The sequence below is a fragment of the Dendrobates tinctorius genome, unplaced genomic scaffold (genome assembly GCF_039654945.1).
Source record: "Dendrobates tinctorius isolate UK_male_01 unplaced genomic scaffold, ASM3965494v1 ptg000028l, whole genome shotgun sequence".
NCBI lineage: Eukaryota > Metazoa > Chordata > Amphibia > Anura > Dendrobatidae > Dendrobates > Dendrobates tinctorius.
The window spans coordinates 82,985,001-83,005,375 of NW_027361696.1; the positions used below are offsets into that span (position 1 = coordinate 82,985,001).

At 41.4% G+C, this 20,375-nt stretch overlaps 1 protein-coding gene and 1 long non-coding RNA gene across 7 annotated transcripts in view; one reads left to right on the top strand and one right to left on the bottom strand.

Annotated features, from left to right (window-relative positions):
* The window catches only part of LOC141085596 (serine/threonine-protein kinase BRSK2-like), a 443,438-nt gene that overhangs the window by 281,168 nt on the left and 141,895 nt on the right, over positions 1–20,375 (top strand). The gene's annotated exons all lie outside the window — the stretch shown is intronic.
* The window catches only part of LOC141085597 (uncharacterized), a 46,357-nt gene continuing 45,030 nt past the window's right edge, over positions 19,049–20,375 (bottom strand). Inside the window, exon 3 of the long non-coding RNA XR_012231332.1 lies at positions 19,049–19,182. This is a non-coding gene — a long non-coding RNA (uncharacterized lncRNA). The remainder of the gene's footprint in view (positions 19,183–20,375) is intronic.

Consider the following 20,375-nt stretch of genomic DNA (forward strand, 5'->3'; position numbering starts at 1 on the left):
GGACCAGCCATAATGTTAAATGTGTAACAGTACAGACACAGAGGGCTGATAGATGCATAAAGCATGTGGGAACATGATACGGGGAACCTGGTTATGGTAAAACTTTTGACTGTGCCACACAGGGATAGTTAGGTTAATGTGTTGAGGCGGTAGGCCAATCTGAATAAATGCGTTTTCAGGGCACGCTTAAAATTGTAGGGATTGGAGACTAATCGTATTGACCTGGGAAGTGCATTCCAAAGAATGCATGTGTAAAGTCTTGGAGACGGGAGTGGGAGGTTCTGATTATTGAGGATGCTAGCTTAAGGTCATCAGCAGAATGGAGGGCATGGGTAGGGTGGTAGACTGAAACGAGGGAGGAGATGTAGGGTGGTGCTGAGCCATGGAGAGCTTTGTGGGTGAGGGTAATAAGTTTGTACTGGATTCTGGAGTGGATGGGTAGCCAGTGTGAGGACGGGCACAAGGTAGAGGCATCAGTGTCATGATTGGCGTGGAATATGATCCTGACTGCAACATTCAAGACAGATTGGAGGGGGGAAAGTTTGGTAAGAGGGAGGCCGATTAGAAGAGAGTTACAATAGTCCAGACGAGAATGAATAAGAGAAACAGTAAGAGTTTTTGAGGAGTCAAAGGTAAGAAAAGGTCGAATTCTAGAAATGTTTTTGAGATGCAGATAACAAGAGCGAGCCAATGATTGGATGTGGGGGGCAAAGGAAAGCTCGGAGTCAAGGATGACCCCAAGACAGCGGGCATGTTGCTGGGGAGTAATAGTGGAACCACACACAGAAGTGGCAGTGTCAGGCATAGGTAGGACAGTAGAGGGAGGAAACACAAGGAGTTCAGTTTTTGACAAGTTCAGTTTCAGATATAGTGAGGACATGATGTTAGACACAGCGTTTAGACAATCGTTGGTGTTTTCATAAAAGACAGGCGTGATGTCAGGAGAGGAAGCGTATAATTGGGTGTCATCAGCATAGAGATGGTACTGGAAACCAAATCTACTGATTGTTTGACCAATAGAGGTAGTGTACAAAGAAAAGAGGAAGGGACCTAGGACTGATCCTTGAGGAACCCCAAGAGTAAGTGGAAGATGAGAGGAGGAGGAGCCAGCAAAAGATACAGTAAAGGAGCGGTCAGAGAGATAGGAGGAAAACCATGAGAGAACAGTGTCCTTGATACTGATGGAGTGGAGCATAGTGAGGAGGAGCTGATAATCCACAGTTTCGAATACTGCGGAGAGATCCAAGAGAATTAGCATGGAGTAGTGACCATTAGATCTAGCTGTTAGTAGATCATTAGAGACTTTAGTGAGGGCAGTTTCAGTAGAGTGTAAAGAGCGGAAACTGGATTGGAGAGGGTCGAGAAGAGAGTTATCAGAGAGATAGCGGATCAGACGGGAGTGGACCAGGCATTCAAGGAGCTTAGAGATGAAGGGAAGATTAGAGACAGGTCTATAGTTAGCAAAAATAAAAATAGATACCAATAAAAGTAAAATTAATTGAGACATCAGTAGGTTAAATGTTTTTGAATATCCATATTGAATCAGGAGCCCCATATAATGCTACATACAGTTCATGATGGGCCCCATAAGATGCTCCATAAAGTTCACTATGGGCTCCATAAGATGCTCCATACAAAAATATGCCCCATATAATGCTGCATAAAGGTAAATAATGGCCCCATAAGATGCTCCATATTAAAATATGCCCCATATAATGGCGCATAAAAGGTTAATGATGGCCCCATAGAATAATAGGCAGTAATGAAGAGTAGCGTCCAGCAAATGATCAAAAGATAAAATTTTACTTTTAATGCAAACAATGGTTAAAATTCTATTTAGATAATGTTCAGCACAATACACACACTGGCTGACTGCTGCTAATGATCAACGCGTTTCGACTTGAGTCTTAATCATGATCTCACACAGGTCGAAATGTGTTGATCATTAGCAGAAGAAGAAGCTGCAGGCCTCGGGAGGGAGATACAGGGATGGAGACCAGCGATTGCACGAAGGAGGGTGAGTATGATCTCTTTGGCGGCTGCAGCTGCTCCCCCGCTCCCCATCCAATCCACCCCATCCACCTCCACTGCTGGTTTTCTGGCGTATGACTCGTGCATAAGCCGAAGTGGTATTTTCAGTATAAAAAAGTGCTGAAAATCTCGGCTTATACACGAGTATATATGGTATTTTTTGAGCCCTCAGCTGATGTTTTTATTAATCCAATTTTGGGGTAGATACGATGTTTTGATCTCCTTTTATTGTATTTTTTTGCAATGTTGTGGCAGCCAAAAAAGCGTAATTCTGGCATTCTGATTCTTTTTCTCATTACACCATTTACCAATCGTATTAATTTATTGTATATTTTGATAGACCAGACTTTTACGAATGCAGCGATACCGAATATGTGTATTTTTTTTTTTTACTTTATTTTTAATGAGAAAAAAGGTGAACTTTTGTTGGGGGGTTCATATTTTTAAAAACTTTTTCTTCACTTTTTACTGGATTTGTCAGTCTCCTTAGGAGACTTGAATTTGCAATCGTCTGATCGCCTGTGCTATACATAGCAGTGCTTCAGTGCAGTGCACCACTCCATCCGCGGCTGTTAAGAGCACATGATGACTAATTACATCAGTCATCATGTGCAACTAAAAATGTGTGCTCGCAGGGAAATGACCTTTAAAGTAAATAGACGTCAAAGGTCGTGAAGGGGGAACCGTTACATCCTATTGTATCTCCCTGACTTTAATGCTGGCTCAAAAGTCGAGCCCACATCTTTCCCAGCAGATGATGCCTATGATATTCAGCCATCATCTGCCACTAACAGCTGTGGGGGAGCGCACCTATTAACTTGTTAAATACCACTGGTAATCTTTGACAGTGGCATTGACAGTGCGCTGCAAGGGCCATGTTGTTCTAACAGTCTATGTGCAGCCCTGTGATGCAATCATGGGGCACTGACAAGTTGCCATGATACCAGAGGTTTGCCGAAGTTTCTTATGCCTGTCATGATGGTTTTACTGGCTGTTGTTCATAGGAGACCGTGATCAAGAGGTTACAAAATACAGTGAAAACTGAAAACATTTTTTTTTTTTTTTTAAATATGAAAAAAAAATATAAAAGTTGAAATCAACCCACTTTTCCTTCTTTAAAAATAAATAAAAATACACATGATCTCATTACATCCATAAAAGTTTGATCTATCAAAATATGAAATGAATTAAGCTGATTTGTAATCTCTGTAATGACCAAAAAATTCAAAACGTCAGAATCGCAGTTTTCTGACTGCCACAACTCCAGAAAAAGCAATAAGAGGCGAATCAAACATTGTATCTACCCCAAAATGGTATAAATAAAAATGACTGTTCAGGGTGCAAAAAACAAGCCCTCATACAACCTCATCGACCAAAAATTGAAAACATTACTAGTCTTGGAATAAGGTGGCACAAGCAAATTTTTTTTTCTTTCTTTAACAAAATTCCAATTTTTTTTCACCGCTTAAAAAAACAACCAAACTATGTACCGTATATCTGGTATTCCTGTGATGGTACAGACCTGGAGAATCATATTGCCAGGTCAATTCACTGTGTAATCAACACTGTAAATAAAATACCCCAAAAACAATTGCAGAATTGTGCTTTCTTCGCAATTTTCCTGCACTTGGAATTTTTTTCCTGCTTTCCATTACATCACATAAAGTGATGGTGTCATTTAAAAATACAACTCGTTCTGCAAAAAAACAGGCGCTCATATTGCTCTTGAAAGAAGGAGAGGAAAAAATAAAACACAAAAAAATGGAAAATAGGCATGACGCGAAAGGATGAAAACATGTAGATATTAATTTCCAATCCACAACAGGTAATTGGGCCTTCCAACTTTTATGCGTCATTTACATTACTGTTGTGTTATTTGGCAGCAAGGCCAGAGAAGCTGAAATGGATGCCTTGCTGATATTGGTCCATACCCCTGTGCCATATAGATCTGTTCAGAACACTGATCCCTGCAGCATAAGCTGTTAGATGCTACTGACCATTGCATCTAAGTGGCTAGAAAGAAGACGGCTCCATCTGTCAACCCATTGGCACCTCAATGACCTTATGTTGGAGGTGCCAATGCATTTTCATGAGCATATCAATAGTCTCGATGGCTGCCACCTGCTCCTGTTGGATCCTGACAAAACTTTATGCATCGTGCACTGCATTACAGAAAAATTGCAGTACCCAATATGAGTGATCAAGACGTTCAAGTCACCTAGTAGACTCACCACTGGCACCACAGCTCCACCACTGACTAAGAAAAGTTTACCTTTTCTATATGGTGTCATATTTTATCTCTGACATGTGAATTTAGAAATATATATATATCTGCAATCTACCAGTGCCATCCAACCATGTGTATCTGTGCCCATTCTCTGCCCTTGTAGAGGTCATTCTGAAATAGGAACCTGAAGAACTCTCCTATAATATATGACAGTCGGTGTAAGCACGTTGGCCTTGGGGCCTCGGAAGTCTTATCTGGATGTAATTGTAAAGCCGTCAGGCAAACTAGAGAATACGAGATTGATTGATGTTGACAAAAGTAGGAAACGACGGATAATGCATGAGATTAACGACTAAGTCCCATTTCCAAGAAACCCAATGAATGTTGTTTGAATAAGACTGGGCTAGACTGTCAGATCTATTTATGAGTATATTAATGATTATCCATAGGACTGGATTATCATATCATGGATTCGGTGCCAGTGTTATGTTGTATTGGAGTAATTGCTGTGTTATACCGAACTTTGAAAGTGCTTCTCTTGGTTTTAGAAGTATTTCTAATATTATATACATTCCTCTACATTGACATTGTAACACTGAGAAGGACATGCTGAAAGGTTGGGAAAATCGAGGATGTAGCAGGTGTCGTTAAGACCTGTGTCCAATCAAATTTTGTATCACCTACCTCATCTGTAGTATGTGGGATAGGCACAAAAGTCAGATTTAAAGCATATCTTTTTTAACCCTGCGACATGTGATGTACATTTACATCATATGTCGTGTCCCTTTTTTTGACGCGGGCTTACTGCACGCCGATCCTGCATCTTTCCCGGCAGATGATAGCTGATTTAATCACTCATCATCTGCCACCAACAGACGCGGGTGGTACAGAGCTTCAACAGTGGCTGTTAACCTGTTAAATGCCGCAGTCAATCTCTGATAGCACATTTAACACGCATCGGCAGGGTGAGGCATCATTCCACAGCCGGCGGTTTGCTGATGACCTCCATGCCTGACCTGATGATTCTCCTATGAAAGGCAGCATTTAGTTGGCGTTCATAGGAGACCGTGATTGTCTCAATACACATGGTATAGCACAAGAGATCATATAATCACAGCTTCAGGTCCACAAATCTGGTATCGCTGTGTTCAGAAATGTCCGATCTATCAAAATATAAAGTAAATTAATCTGATTGGTAAATGGCGTAACAAGAAAAAAATGTAAAATGTTAGATTTACATATTTTGGCTGCCTCAATATTGAAATAAAATGCAGTAAGAGGCAATCAAAACATTGTATCTTCCCCAAAATGAGTAAAAAATCATCTGAAAGTGCAAAAAACGAGCAATCACACAGCTCCAAATCATGAAAAATGAATGCACTACAGATCTAGGAAAATGGCCACAAAAGCAAAAAAATGTTTTCATTCAGATTTCCAACTTTATTTTACCACCTAAATAAAAGAAAAAATCTTTACGAGTTTGGGATCTTCTTACTTGTACTGACCTGGTGAATCATATTGCCAGGTTAGTTTTAGCATGTAGTGAACATGGTAAATTAAAAACCCCAAAACAGTTGTGGATTTTTTTTTCCTCTTTTCCAGTGCGCTATATGGTAAAAATCATGTCATCGTGTCATTCAAAATCACAAATCGTCCCACAAAAAACAATCCATCACAGGGCCATATTCATGGAAAAATAAAAAAGCTCTTGGAAGAAGGAGATGAAAAATCAAAAGCACAAAAACGGAAAATCTCCCGGAGGTGAAGAGGTTAATCAATATCACACTCAACACAACAACGATTTACAAAATCTTGACAAGACCGAGTTTCATAAAACATTTTTTAAACCCATAATATGAAAGTAAGATTAATAATATAACTTTCATTACAACATCTTCACTTTTACTCAAATTAATTTGTGCAAAAATGAGTACACTCCACATCAAGACATCCATGATTTTTAAGGACATTACCAAGTCTTTTAAGCATGGAATGAACAAGTTGGTGACATATTGCAACATCTATCTTTTTCCATTCTTCAAGAACGACATCTTTTAGAGCCTGGATGCTAGATGGAGAGTGGTGACAACTTGTCTTTTCATAATTCCCATAGGTGTTCAGTTGGGTTCAGGTCATGGAGCATACTTTGGCCACTGAATCACTTTTACCCTGTTCTTCTTCAGAAATGTAACAGGTGAAGTGTTTTGGGTCATTGTCATATTGGAAAAGTGCACAACTACCAAGGGTACAAAGTGATGGTAGCATCTTTTTTTTTCAATACAGTGCAGTACATCTGTGAATTCATGATACCATTAAATGAAATGTAGCTCCCTGACACCAGCTGCGCTCATGCCTCACCAAATAAGGACACTATCAGCATCATGTTTCACTGTAGGCACCATACATTTTTCTTTGTACTCATTTAGAGTTGATCGAGCAGTGAAATGCTCAAATGCTCGGTACTCGAATAGAGAAAGTCGGTTGCCCGGATATGCTTGACTCGAGTAGTGAGCATAATGGAAGCGAATGGCAAATTCAAGCATTTTTCTGGAGGACCGAAAAATTCTCTCTCCTCAGCTCCCATCTCAGATAATTCACTTACGGGGATTCAAGTGCTCAAGCATAACGCGATACTCGGCACTGCTTGCTACTCGATCGAGCACCCAGATGCTCGATCGAGCACGCTCGCCCATCACTACTCATCTCCTTTGCAATGCCTTAGGGCAGAGACACACTGGCTATTTTTTCGTCCAAGAATCGGATCGTAAAACTTGCCCTGGCCGGCACCTCTCCTGACCTGAGCATGACAGCGTGATGGATTACTGTGCAGCTGTCAAGTTCAGGTCAGGAGAGGTGGCGGCCAGGGCAAGCTTTACGATCCGATTCTCGGGCGAAAAATTCGCTAGTGTGTCTCTGCCCTTACAGTTTTGAAGCCATCAATTCCAAAACATTTATCTTGATCTCATTACTCCAGAGTATAGTGTCCCAGTAGTCTTCATTTTTGTCAGAAAGGACCCTGGAAAATTGTAGGCAGCTTTTTAGCACCTGGACTTTAGGAGAAAGTTTCTTTGTTGACAACATCCTTGAATTTCATTTACCTGCAGTATACTCTGTACTGTGTCACGGGAAACACTCTTGCAGTTTTGGCTTTCTACTTCTTTAGCTAACTGCAGTGAACTTGTATGTTGATTTTCTTCTTCAAACTTTCTCACCAGAAGACATTCCTGTTTAACCCCTTAACGACTGCCGATATGCCTTTTAACGGCGGCAGTTAAGGGTACTGAGAAATAAGTGTATAGCGCCTCCCAGAGTTGGAATTTCTCCAGGGGTAGGTGAGACCCCAGAGAACATGTTTCGGGTCAGTTTTTACCGACCCCAGTGTAGCGATCGCTGTTATTCACGGAATAACGACGACCGCAAAAAACAAAAAGAAACTGAAAATTTTGCAGTGGTCTCTTAATTTTTGTCAGAGCTGTTTTTTAGATTAGATATTTATTATATATACGAGGGGCTGCTGATAAGTCTTTGGCTTTACCCAGAAAGAAACAAGATATGAAGGTGAAACATTACATTTATTCCACATACTCTCCACTGATGTCAACACACTTACATCGGTATTCCAAGTTCTGTAAGCCTTGCAAAAAAAAGGATTTCAGTTGTGCCTCAAACCTGGCATCCATAACAGCCATGGCATCAGAAATGGTGTGAAATTTGGTACCCTTGAGGTGTTTCTTCTGGAGAATGGGCTGCCCATGACAGGGTTTCAATGTGGTGGTTGCTTAATGTTGTCCAGAGCTGTATATGTATCTATTAGTTATTTATTATACGGGGCTTTGCATGTGGAGTAAGTGTGGCTATGTGGAGTGGGTGTGGCTTAATACACACACACATACATATACTCACTTATATTTTTTTTTTTTTTTTTTTTTTTTAGCCGATATCTTTAGTTTTGCCACTAGGTATTTTAGTCCCCTGACTGTACTCTCTTTGCTCGTACTACTGCTCAGAAATGTTTGTTGAGTAGAAAAATTTGTCTTCAAGACTCACAGGAAGAGCAGAATCATAGGAAATGTAGATGCATTATTGCAGCACATGTACATAACTCATTTAAAAGGTCACTCGTTTGACTTTTTATTTCTCACTTTGGTAGCTATGACGTGCGGCATGATGATGCGGTGACATACTCACGTCACTGTCTTCTACCGTTTTCAGCACCACTCTGGTCCACTACAGTGTCACATCACATCACCATAGTTGTGACTTGCAGAATCACACAGCCATTCCTTTATGAAGCAGAGGTGGGCGTGGCTTGCAGGGGAATGAAGCGGTCCTGTTTCTCAGGAGCTCCTGCACTTCCCTATTTTCAGCTAATTGAAGATTGCTAATTCGTGGAGGATTTGAGTCCAGACCAAGGGTAACATGCCTGAAAGGAGAAGCAGGAAGAAAAGAACAATTCCTAAGAGGAGGGATCGCTTCACAGGTCCCAGAAGCTTGGGGAATCTATCAGGCCCAAGCCTCCACCCTGCGGGGAGTAAACAAGATAAGTCTTCGCTTCAAGCGCTGATGAAGCTCCTTCTCTGCCGCCACCTGATACAGATGAATCATCTTCCCACAGCCTGCAGGAGGGGGTCCCGGGTCCATCTGGAGTTCAGCTACCCTGTCGGATATCGGCGGTGAGGTCCCTTGGGTTCAGCGCGACCCCGGCATTAACTGTGGAAGATTTAAAAAAGCAGGATGACAATGCGGTAATAGCCGCGGGTCTGCAGCTGCAAGGGGTTGTCAATCAAGAGGCTCCTGCTCAGTTGCTACCTGCTCCTGCTGTTTCCTCACCCTACAACTGTTACATCAATAGTAAGTTGCGACATGATGCAGAGGAATTTGTGCCAGGAGCGGGGGGTATAAGGGAAAGCCGGCTGCCTTTGGAGGGATCGCTTGTAGAGGGGGCACAACAGCAGCATGTTATAATCGGAGGATCTCTATATTTTGAAGAGGAAATATTATTAGAAAATGCTCCTAATCAGCCACTAAATGGGGGGATAAGTAAAAAACCGCCACTAATTTGTGGTGAGGTCCAATCTTCTTCTGGAGTTAATATCCTTATTAATATCTTCATCTTCATCATACTTGAACTCTGTGGGCTACCGGAGGTTCGCGTTGTAGTGGACTGTTGGAATTGGTCTCTCTTCATTTTGGATTACAATTAGTATTTACCTAAAAAGAAAAGTGACTTTAATGGTTTGCGATTCACGTATTCCACGAATATAATTTGAGAAAGAAGCCGAACTTTCCTCGTTTTATGGTCTATGGGTACTGGCGTACTCGGACCAATCGCGACAAGTCTACATATAGTTCATTTTGAGGACATTTTTATAAGCATTTTGGTTTATTAATAGTTTATTTTGAAGCAGATTATGAAGCGAAATTAACATATTTTTTAAGCACTGTATTAAGCGGTTATAACACCTTTTTCTTTACAGGTGATATAGTATGTATGCTTGTCTTAGTTCTTATAGGGGTTTAATTAATCCCTAAAAATATTGAAAGACACAATACTGCTAGTTTAATGTCTTGTCTTTTCTTTATGGGGTTTATTTATTCCCCAAATATATTGAAGAGACATGACATTCTTTGTTACAGATAGATAATATATATCTCTTCATATTTCTTTAATATATAGCACTACTGTTATATTTTCCCTTCACTACCCTTCCTTTTGTTTTGCCTTTCTTTTTGTATGTCTAATAAAGCTACTTAAACCTATTCCGAATCCCTTTATCCTTCCCTTCCCTTTGTCTCTTATATAAATGTAACCTCTACATTTACATGCCAGTGTAAAATATTACTGTTATTTTTAAAATTGTAATAAAGTATTTGGAAAATGAAGCAGAGGTATCTTTTACATTTTCTCAATGCAAGTCTATGTGATTCAGAATATTGTATTGAGAAAGTAAGCGCCACTCCCTAGGGAAGACACTGTGTGAACTGGAAGGTTACAAACACATTAACGTGATGCTGGAGGAGACCAGTTTGGCACTGAAAACGGCAACCGGTGAATATGTTCTGCACTCATCATTCTACACATGCATCATTGCTCGATCCCAAAGGAAGAAATAAAATAAAAATCACCTGAGTGCTTTTTTTAAGCAGATCGACAAAATTGTGGGCTTTCTATTGTGTTTATAAAGCAAATCATAAAATGCATATGTATTTTGATATTGTGAATAGTTCAGCTTTGATAGCAGGCTGAATTGTAACGTGGTGCGAGGAGAAAGTCCAGGACGGGGCACTTGTGTTTCACGCCCCGGCACTCTACATGAAGATGGGGGTCTTGGCAGGGTGTGAGGGCTTTGTCTATGGGGCATGATGCCAGTGACTTTGGCTGGCTCAGACTGGATGTTGAGAGGTTCAATAAAGGAGACCACCAGTCAACAAACCGTTTTATACTGAACAATAACCTGGTGGGAACTATGTACAATAGATAACTGGAGCATAATTTCATGAACCTTTCCTTCACACATTGTCTCACTACTTCTTCAGACTTACTTGCTTATGTTCCCAAATTCCTCTGCTTTCACAGCAACACAGCAAAGTACTACAGTAAGTGAGAGTCCTGTCCTCAACCCTCAATTCCTCATCCTTTTTCCCCTAGAGGAGCTAGTATTCCACTATGGCCGCTACTTAGCTTTTCTACTTGCTGACATCTTGGAACTACCACCCGGGGCACTCTCTTCATCTCACGTTCCCTGTTACGTTACGTCCTGGTCTGTTACCTCTCTGGTTTGCAAACTCGGGAGCTATACTGCTAGGCGTCCTGTCTCAGGACCCATCTCCAGTGCATCACTCTGTTTTTCTGTCGCTCCTCCTTTCTTTCTCTGCCCAGGATGATCGTCTCTACTCCAAAATCTTGCTATCCACTGTTTCGGTCTCCACTCCCATCAGGGACACCCACGTGGTTCGGCTCTGCTGACTAGTCAGACCTTAGGTCTGCTTTTACTGTGGGCTGAGCCCTATCCCTCCTGACAGTAAACTGTCTCGGTCACTTAGCTTTCAACCCTCCCACTCTGGGCTTGTCCAATCTATTAACTCTAAGGCTATGTTCACATGTTGCATTTTTGCAGCATTTTTTAATGCAAAGTTAAAGCTGCTTGCAAAAAGCAGGTTTTGCTTAGTTTTTGCTGCATTTTTATTGCTCCATTTTTGTCAGGGTACATTTGTCTCATGCGCATGCTGATAAAGGTTAGTGCATAAAAAAATCTGTTTAAACTTCATCAGGTTTTGACACCAAAAACGCAACAAAACCTGATTACTGCTTTCAATGGGTGAAAAGCGCTGCAAAAACGCAGCTCTTTGGCAAAACAGTCAGAAAAAAAACAAGCTATGTTCATGAGATTTCTGAAATCTCATAGACTTTACTGATACTGTATGATACTGTAAAAAGCAGCTGAAAATTTGATGTGTGATGTCACACTCTGTTGATGAAAACTTGGGCATGCCCAGATGGCCACTGTCCTTGCTCCTGCGCAGGGTTCTGCCCTTCTATGGGCACTGGCTTCAACTTCCTTCCATGTGACTAGGCAGCGCCTGCCCAGATGGAAGTTGTAGCCTGTGCCCATAGGAAGGCAGACCACTGTGCATAAGAGAGGACAGATCTTTGTCCCACCCAAAGATCATAACAACTCATTTACATATTAAGAAAAGGGTGGATTTCTCTAGAATAAGACATCAGATCACAGATATAAAGGAATCACTTTATTCAGCTTCCTACGACCTACGTGCTTATATTGACATCTTAGGAGGTTGATCCTGCTGACAGATTCCCTTTATGATGTGTGTATGCCCTTATTTTTTCTTATCTTACCTATTTTTTTTCTAAGAATAAAAACATAAACACAAGTAGTAAAGCTTCATCTACCTTTACATTTTTATTTCCCATCTTCTTTTTTTGCTTGTTTTATTGGGTTTTTAATTTCCTCGGTGAATTGAACCCTGCTAACCCGCATGTAAACAAACCACTGACAAGTGCAATTTGCAATCCTCCCATATTTCTATAGTAAATGCTTCTGAGGCTTTTTCTTAATACTCTACAGTATATGTACAACTTTCGTAATAGCATATCCTGCATAAATAGCTATTTTTGAAGAGTGCTCGTACTATATCACAGACTGTGCATTTTTTCTAAGATCGAGAAGGCCATGCATCAAAGTGTCATTGCTAAAACAAGGTTTAAATATTTGTGGCAACGCCATTATAAAGGCAGCCCAAAATATTTCTATACGTTGCATGGTATTACATTGATTTCTTATAGCTTGAAGGGTTTTCGGGCCCCCTGACTTCTGCTCCAGGAGGTGATCAAGGACGGTGATGTCAGGTCTACTGATACCTGATGGGACACATTCAACAGAAATAGTGCACCGCTACCTTCCAACCTTGCACAGGTCCCAGCCATGATGAATGGATGTGATGTCACCGGCGTTAGCGTGTAAGGAACCGGAATAACAATTTAACCTAGAGAGGACTGTTCAGGAATTTTAACCTTTGTACATTTTTTAATTCTCATAACCACAACACTTGTTGATACACTACACGCAGGGCCGGCGTTAGGGGCAGCCAGTCCAGGCAGCTACCTAAGGCCCCCGCTCCCCCAGGGGCCCCCAGCTAGCGGCACATCACGCAGCCGCTATGGGGCCCATGAGACAGGGGGGCCCGCCTGCTGCCAGCGCCGAATCCCGCAGCCGCATTGAACTATACAGGTGTCTGCCGATACAGTTCAAAGCAATGATGGAGAGAACGTCAGCTGACGCTCCCTCTCCCATCATTCCCCGCTCTGCCTCTGATACTGCGGGTGTGCGATGACATCATCGCGCACTCACTGTGTGCCAGGCAGTGCAGCTACTGAGACAGGAGCCGGGAGCAGCGCGGGCACGACGAGAGGTAAGGATTGTTTTTTTTGTTTTGTTTTTTTTTTAACTATAACAGTGAGTACTGGACTGTGGGACCATTCCCGGGGGGGGGAGATACTAAGAGGGCTGTGTTATATACTATGCGGGCTGTTATATATTATGGGGGTATATTATATTCTATGGAGGAGGCTGTGTTATATACTATGTGGCTGTGTTATATACTATGGGGGGGTGCATTATACTTTATATTCTATGGGGGAGGCTGTGTTATATACTATGGGGGTATATTATATTCTGTGGGAGAGGCTACATTATATTCTCTGGGGGGCTCTATTAGATTTTATGAGGGAGGATTGCATAATACTCTTTGATGGGGCTACATTATATTGTATAGGGAGGTGGGCTGTATTATATTCTATGGGGGGCTGTATTATATTTTTATTCTATGAGGGGTGATTGTATCATACTCTATGAGGGGGCTACATTATAGTATGAGGGGGGCTGCATTATATTCTATAGGGGTTACATTATACTGTGAGGTGGTTGCATTTTACTCTGTGGGGTGGCTGCATTATACTATATCTGGGCTGCATTATACTGTATCGAGGACTATGGGGAATACATTATACTATATGAAGAACTATGGGGTGCATTATATTATGGGAAGTGAATTGTACTACATGGATGACTATGGCGGTGCATTATACTATATGGAGCACTATGGAGGAGTGTATTTTACTATGTGGAGGACTGAGCAGTGTATTTTAATATATGGAGGACTGAGGAGTGTATTTTAATATATGGAGGACTATGAGGAGTGTATTATACTATATGGAAGACTGAGGAGTGTATTATACTATATGGAGAACTATGGGGCATATTATATTATATGGAGGACTATGTGGTGTGCATTTTACATTATGGAGGACTGTGGTGCACATTATAATATATGGACGACTATGTGGTGTTTTATACTAAACAAGCAAAATGCTGCATATTCATCGAGTGATTGGATTGTTTATGCCAGAACAAAAATCATTGTTCTCAGCAGTACATCACCGATGTAAACTGTAGATGTGCTGCTGATAACATGATATGGGGATCTATTAGTGATTGTTCTGTTCCCATCATTCTTTCTCAGACAGTGGAAAGAGGCCAGGAACCATTGTCGAACGACTTCAATATGGTCGATCACACTCGTTTAGCGTCCTGAACTCAGCCCACGTATATATAACCGAAAGGTTTCTGTGTGATATGCAATATGTTAGCATTAGGGGCCCCATTTTAAACTTTGCCTAGGACTCCACTTTGCCTAAAACCTGCCCTGACTACACGTGTCGTAATGTTGTGACTAATAGTCAGGCACTCTTAGTAAGAAAACTGGAAAAGCAAAAGGTCACCATTAGAAATGTTACTGTTCAATAAATCCCTTGTGCTTCTCCTGGGCAGGAGCTGGAGGGGTTGACTTGTCACCACTGAAATCTCCACCTTTTGGGGTCCCCTTTCAAACCATTTTTCCAAGCAAAGGAGCCACATTCTGCTTCATAGGTGGTCTTGTATTTGAATAGTTCTTTGCATTCAAGTTTATGGAAGTTATGAAAGAGATGAACCAACCACCTCACCTAGCAGAATCAGGACCCACGCTGTCTCAATAGATGGGGATTCAGGTCGCAGAGAGCCCATGGATCAATTGTCTTTTTTTGGAACGGACAAGGAATCACCTTGAACTGTCTACTGAGGTCCAAGAAGAAGAAGTTTGAGAATCCCTGGTTTAGAGTATGTGATGAACACCAAAGACCTACACTTTGTTTACAAGAGTAAATGATAGAGATATATGTTTACCTAGCCTAACGGCACCCATACAAATTAGATTACCAAACCCACCTGTTTGGCCAGGACCGGTCAACCATCAAATTTGTATAGGGACCTCCTAAATCACCTCTAACAGATAAGGTCAGAAGAAGTAATGGTCAGAAAGATGGAACTCAAACACCAGGTCCTTTTATTGTACCAGGAGATAAATCAATGTCACAGGTGTTTTTCTGACTGCTCTCCATTTACAACATGTGAACACTTAGCTGAGATGAGCTTTCATGTGTATGTGAGAATCACAAGTGGCAGCTGATTGGCAGACAATATAAGGAATATGGGCATTCCCTGGGGTCCTGTATTGCGGAGACTTAAAGGGAACCTGCCACCTCAGAAAACCTTATTTACTTCTCAGAAAACCTTATTTACTTGCAGATGTGGGATTAATCTGCTGGCACATAGCATTACAATGCTGCTTGGCGTCTTACTGAAAGTGAAGCTATCGGGAATAAATGAACTTATTTACTCCCGGGAGCCGCCGGCTTTCAGTCATGGGGGCATGCATGTAGCGGCTACAGTATCTGCTCACAATACTGTGAGGAATGGCTGTGAATGTGCCCTGGTACTTTGATTGTCAGCTCGTTGTATCTTGCAAGCCATCAAATTACTGTGGCTGTCTTAAAGCTGCCATTCACAGTATAGCAATTGGTGACTGTAGCTGCTTTGGGACCCTGTGACTGAAAGCCAGCTGCTTCAGGGGAAAAAATATGTTAATTTTCTCCCGGTAGCTGCATTTCCAGTAAGGTGGTAGCGTTGTAACACTTTTAACCTGCAAATTTAAGAAGTTCATATGATCTGTGTCCTACAGACCATCATTACTTGCCATAGATGTTGTCATGACCATTCCTCTTCCCCCTGTAAAATACAGGATACCGTCAGTGAAAGGTCGCTTTGTTGAGAAGATAGTGCTAAAACAAGAAACTGTTCTTTATTGAAAGATTTTGGATTGTTTGAAAATTCACTTTTGACCAAAATGCAGTTCAATTTCCATTTACTTTTACAATTATACCTTGAATACATTGCTTAAACCTGTAAGCTAACATGTTATATCCCAAATTCCAGCTCTCCATTTTGTAGATTAAGTTGCTTCCACCTGAAGTATTTTAAAAGCCTCTCTTGCATTTTGCTGAAAAGTAAAGTGAGCAAATATAGACTTACAGTATCTAAAGGGATTTTCCACTTTACTGTACATTTTGTTAGGCTTATCCTCGGTTGCTTGGTGGTGGATTATGATGATTGTTGTACAGAAAAGAGGAGACAAGGTCGGTCACTGCAGTTACTTGTGCGTGTGAAACATTTCTCTGACATTATCCATATGTATTTGGAGTGTGGAAAGAACCACAAACTCCATGCGGGAATGAAGATCCTCTAGAAGACTTGACAACACTTATTCTAATATTCTAGCTGTTTACGTTTGGCATTTTGCAGAAAAAAATAATGGTTTCAAACTGGATTATGGCCAGTTATGGCTGATTTGTTCCATCCTATCCCCCCAACATTTAATAATCTCCCAGTTCGGCTCACCCTCATCCTAACCCACACTAAGTGCCAGGTCAACAACGGCTTAGTTCCACCCTAAATGGAACCATGTGTATATTTCCCCCCCACAACAAATTTTGCACCAACTCCCAGGATCTCTATCGCCCTCTACTTGGCCTCCTTTTGAATGTTCTTCCCTTACATACCTCATGCAAGCCTCTCCCTCCACCCTTTCCTCCCACCAATGGACGACCTATTGCTCAATATTCTCCTCCCAGCCAATCTGTCACGTGGAACACACCCTGGATCATTCTTGATGTAGATATATTACTTTATGGGAGTCAAACACTTTTTATGACTTCTTTTAACTTTTTGTCATTATTTATGTCTTGTATGCGTTGTTTCACGTATTTGATTTGTCCCTTTGATCTATTACCTCCGATCATCTGTCCGATGAAGCTGTAGACTTCAGTAACACATGGGAGTAGTTAAGATGAGAATATATAGAGCTCATTACACCAAAAGATGTTTTATAAATGTTTCCTAGATATACGCTATATTTCAGTCCTCTAAAACCATTTATGGCGTTAAAATTGCCATAAATATTTACACCCATTTACGATATATTACGACGAGCCGGAGAATCAATCATTGTCATCTGCCTTTGTCTGAAATGCAAGACTTGTGTTTACTAAATTATTTATGCTCAAATTGTTAAGTCTCTGGCTGACTGCGGTTGGCAGGAGTAGAAAATAATGTAATTTTAATGATTTCGGCCACTCTGAAATATGCATTGACAAATATTTTCCTTTGTTTGAATGACTGTAGTAAGAGATCCAGCTGATGCAGAACATCTTTGGTAGCAGAAATAGAGCTTTCTGGATAACTTGTTTTGTATAACTTGTAAATTGATGTATTATAGCATATTGTTTGATTTGAACACAGTTTGGCATCTGACAGAGATCCAGGCTTTTCTCCTATGTCAGTGGTGTCAGTTGCACCTGTAGTACGTGTGCCGACCAAGGGGTGGTCCCAATCGGCTGCGGAACAGATGGGAGACAGACGCAGAAATCCGTAAAATCAGGTCCAAACTTTGAGTGTCCTCTTGACATCCACAGCAGACACAACAGCTTCTTCTCCCTGGCCTGGGTACCTGTCACCTTCCTTCAGCTTCTTTTTGTAAAGACCCCTGGGGTTCCTTCACTGTGGCTACCATTAGGCCCACAACCACAGCGCTTCCCCCTCCCGAGTATGCCTGCTGCAACACCTACTCACTCTTCGGTGTCCAGCTGTCCTGTACCCCAGACCTCCATTAGACACTGCCGTCCTGTCCTGCAGCTGTCCTCTAAGGGCCACCCCCTTCTCCGAGTATCCGTCTCTTTCTCTTCTGTCTTTCCTGAGCTTCTCCTTCCTCTGTCCTCTCCTGAGCTCTTCCCGCTTCTCTCTTCCTCCTGGGTGTCTGCCCTGCCCCTGGGACTCTCCTTCCTTATATCTCCTCTTTCTGGAAATCCCCTTCTCAGTCCCGTAACTCCACCCACCATGACTATGCGGTTTCCCTAGCCTAAGGCTTGCTGTTGAGTCCTTTTCTCACTGCTCTCTGTCTCCATCTTGTGGCCAAAACCCGGTACTACACCACCTTTCCCTAATTCTAGCTGTTGTCCCACACATATACAAAGTCAGAATAAAGCATTGTATACATCATCTCTTTTACATTTCCCTCTTTCAGACAGGTCAGTCCACCCCCTACACACCCAGCGATCAGCGCCTGTAGAGTGCCCAAAAGTCCCGCTACCTTATTAGAACTCAGTACTATGATGGTCAAGGCTATTTTGCCATAATGCAGGTTCTTTAAAAAAGTTCTAATATCTCAGACAATTATGGCATATTCATAGAGTTTGCTACAAATATCTGATAGCCTCGTCTTGCATCGCTGTGGATGCAAAGGTTTGCACAATTGCTCAGCTATTTCAGAACTCCCAAAGAAGGGAATGGAGAATGGTGTGCATGTGCGGCCACCTCTGCATTCACAGTGGGGCAAGATGAAGCTTTATTTTCAGGATGGGTGCAGGTCCCAAAGGTGACACCCGCCAAAGCACTACCCACCTGTGGCAGGCCAATCCATGCATGTTTATGAAACAAAATCATTGAACAATTGGTTATCATTGGGTAAAATTTCGGCCACATGCAATCAGCCAACGTGTATGGTCTCGCCATTACGGTATGTCTACATGGGACTTATCTGCAGAGTCAAAATGGATGTTGTTGCAGATTTTGTTGTGCAAACCAGCAGAGCAGGCCAATTTACCCTGCAGATGTTTTATGCAGTATGTGGATGAAAAATCTGGCGCTATAATATGCAGTGGATTATAAACCTGGAAAATCTAGATGGAAAATTAACAGCATGTCTGACCCATGTGGATGTACCCTAAAAATGAAATTGTGTAGTAACGAGTAAAGATAAATGAATAGAGTCTATGCAAATCGAATTTAAGGAAATTTTTAGGAATTTGCTAAATTTGGCAAATTCTAGCAATTTCTTTACCTAAAATGCCACCTCCATTTTACACGTTGTAGAAGATTCATCCTCGAGAAGAACTGCTTGACCATAAGACTTCCCATAAAGTCTTGCACCTATCACATAGCATAGCACAGCGAATAAGGAGGTTCTGTCATAGCCTGAAAAAAAGCAGAGGCAGGAAATGCAGCAGCAATTTTATTGTGAATCTGGATAGCAAGATCATGTTGCAGCTTAGAAATAGTTCTTACAAGAAATAGCCATAAAACACAGAAGAAACTGTACAAATAGTGTGTGTGAGTGCACAGAAGTGTTGGAGATTAGCGTGTAAGGAAAGTGAATATTGTCAAACACGTTTTTCAGGGCAATTGGAGGCTTGTGAGTAATTTTTGATTCACAGTGAATCGAATTTCCTAAGAAAATTAGGTGAATCTGTCAAAATTAAATTCTGAATCGCTCATCTTTAGCAGCCAGCAATAGGCATTAGTCAATCTGTAGCGTAGGACTGGACCTTATGGGGATTGTAAACTCCTGTAATATTCTATTCTCTGACTTGCCTAAGTACACTAAATCTGTGCAAACATCTATTTCCATCTAAAATGTGTTTGTCGTTACTCAAATCTGTGTTTTACAAGACCATAATTCCTCAATAGGGGAACTAAAGGATATAGAGCTTGGCTGTCTAGTAACAGCTGATCACTGAATTTCACCAACTGAATCTATAATGCATTAAAATGTTATCCCGCGGCCCTCAGAGCTGCTATTAAGGGGGTATTGAACTCTGATAATGAACCTTGTGCACAAGGCAAGAGCTTTAGGAGAAGTCTGAGGTCTACCGATCACCATAGGATCATTTACCAATGAAATCAACAAGATGCTGAAAGTGAAAGACTTCTCTCGAAATGGTTAATGAGGGTGTTCTTGAGTGAAGGGCTGGCATGAAAACCTTTATAATGCCAGTTCTCTATAGTGAGAGCTCCTTAATGAGGGAGAGCTGTGCTATATGGTATAAAGGGATACATCTATAATGAGGACCTGCTATAATGGTGAGAAAGCATCTTAACATGTCTAAGGCATTGCACGACCTGCTACAAGAAGGTCTACTGAAAGCAGTCCTTGATGGGGGTATGTCCATGAAGTATGAACGACCTTGCCCAATAAACAGTTCTCTTCATTCACTGAAGACAAACTGAGATTGATCACCTTCTTGGCGTTAACATTTGAAGGTAATTTCTGAGGGTATTTTGCCATCAAAGCGATTTGTCTACTAAGCAATATGTCATTACTAATGATGAATGTGAATTTGCCTGTTCACGTGGATTTTCTTGGGAAATTCAATTCACAGTGAAGTTAT